This window comes from Sprattus sprattus (genome assembly GCF_963457725.1).
Source record: "Sprattus sprattus genome assembly, chromosome: 3".
NCBI classification, from domain to species: Eukaryota; Metazoa; Chordata; class Actinopteri; order Clupeiformes; family Clupeidae; genus Sprattus; species Sprattus sprattus.
In genome coordinates, this window is record NC_137922.1 from 59,245,524 (window position 1) to 59,248,023 (window position 2,500).

A 2,500-nucleotide genomic window follows, 5' to 3' on the forward strand; every position below is an offset into this window, starting at 1 on the left:
AATGGACAGAACATTTAGCAAAATTGTAAAAAAAAAAAAGGGTAACCTAAATTCTGAGCAAAAAACCTTAAAATCTCAGTTAGGAAAACTTGAAGAGACAGAAAAGGACAGGCTAAATCAATTAGATGCCACTATAACATCATCAGAATTGAACTTAAAATTAAAATCCCTCAAGAACAAAAAATCATGTGATGTTCATGGAGTGTATAACCAAATGCTGAAACACAGCACTCCCAAATTTAGAGAGGCAACTTTGAAATTATTCAATTTAATCCTTGCCTCAGGCCACTTTCCAGAAAAATGGAAGGTGAGCCACATCACACCAATTCATAAAAAAGGTGACAAACTTAATCCTAATAACTATAGAGGCATCTCACAGGGAAGCAATTTAGGGAAAGTATTCTGTGGCATCCTGAACAACAGAATAACAACATTTACCCAGAACAATAATATAATAAATTCATCCCAGATAGGCTTTTCTCAAAACAACAGAACAACTGACCATATATACACCTTGCACACACTCATAGAGGAACACGTACAAAATGTTAAAAAAGGTAAAATATTTGGCTGCTTCATTGACTTTAGCAAAGCTTTCGACTCAGTATGGCATGACGGACTTATGTTGAAGTTAATTGATAGTGGAATTGGGGGCAAAACGTATGACATCATCAAAGATATGTATAAAGACAAAATGTATAAATGCTGTGTAAAAATTCACAACGGACTAACAGATTATTTTGAGCAGACAAAAGGAGTTCGACAAGGCTGTTGCTTAAGTCCAACCTTATTCAATATATATGGGCCATTCTACCGAATTCGTGTAATATGCAGTCCCTCAACAATAAAAACTGTTTACAAAACAATTAGGTATTAAGGCATAGATATTTAATTAGAAAATGTTATGGTCTATATAAACCCAATGCATTACATGAGATAGTGATAAGCTAAATTTATACAAAATCATCATTTATAGGGTACTTTCTATTGGGAAGTAGCTGTCCCCAACCCTGACATCTAAATTTCAATGCCTTTAAATAACACTTTTCAATTTTTTTTGATTTTTTTCAATGATTTAATTTCAAAGATCTTTAGGATTGGGTTGAAAGATAACTTGGAATATTTAGATTTATTGTGGGTTTAATTTTTAAATCAATTTACTATACTCAAAAAATCATGTCCCTAGTTTTCATGTCACTACCGAAACACAAGAGTTTTAGTCCATTGGCTGAGCCTGTGTTTTAGCCACGACTCTGCATTTTTGACCATGCAGTGACACTGCATCTCTGTCCCTCATGGTTGAATGGTAAGTAGCTAAATACCATAGTTTTTGTATAAATGTGTTCCAAAGTCTGAAAATCGACGTGTAACCTTAAGAATTGTCACTACCGAAACGCATGTTTTCTTCAATTAAGTAAACCTTTTGGGGTTTCATGGAAAATCTTATGTTTGTATGTGTGATCACCTCTTCAAAGATGTGTTTGCAAGCCGTGTGCTTGCTAGAATTCTTTATTTATGCTTTTAGTTAGCTAGAATTGTCACTACCGAAACAGTCACTACCGAAACATATGGTAGTGACCAGATGATTTCGGTAGTGACAAAATGAAATGGTAAGTAGTTTAATCCCATAATTTTTAAATAAATGTGTTGTGTGGACTAAAGGGCGGCCCACAGCACCTTTTGGAAGATTTTGGGAGAGAAATGAACATCCATCCGTCACTACCGAAACAGTGCAGTCACTACCGAAACAGTGCAGCACTACCAAAACACTGGATGTTTTGTAAAAAATTAAGTATATTGAGTAATCAACTAAAATGTTATGATACTGATTGGATTAATATATGTTCAATTTCATCAATCAACAACTGTGGAATCAAAATGATCAGTATTTTGCATTTTACAAAGAAATATTGCACTTAGATTTTGATGAATTGTATAAATTGAACTTGAAAATTTGGTAAAAATTTCATTTTTATGGATTTCATTGTGAAAACCTTCAAGAAATATTTGTAAAAATACTCTTCAGAGAAGGGAAGGAAACACAATCTGAACAGGTCAATAATAATACTTTTTTACTATAGTAAATGTGATGTTTCGGTAGTGACAAATTTTGGAAGAGGAAAAACATTCCAAAACATTCTGAAAATACAATATAAAATTTGACTGTTCTTTTACTAGATATGTGTACTTTAGATATGGTACAATATACATAAGGACAAAGTTTTGGGAATAAACCATAAAAAAAATCAAAATATTTCCGACCTGACTTTGCACCAATTCGGTAGAATGGCCCATATATAAATGGTTTGGCCACAACAATTGAAAGATCTTCATCCCAAGGTCTTAAACTTTTACACAAAGAAATTAAATGCCTGCTTTTTGCCGACGATCTCCTACTACTCTCCCCTAGTGCAGAGGCGCTTCAGGAAAGTCTAAATATTGTAAACGAATACAGCCTTACATGGGCCCTTCCAATTAACCTGCATAAATCAAAAATCAT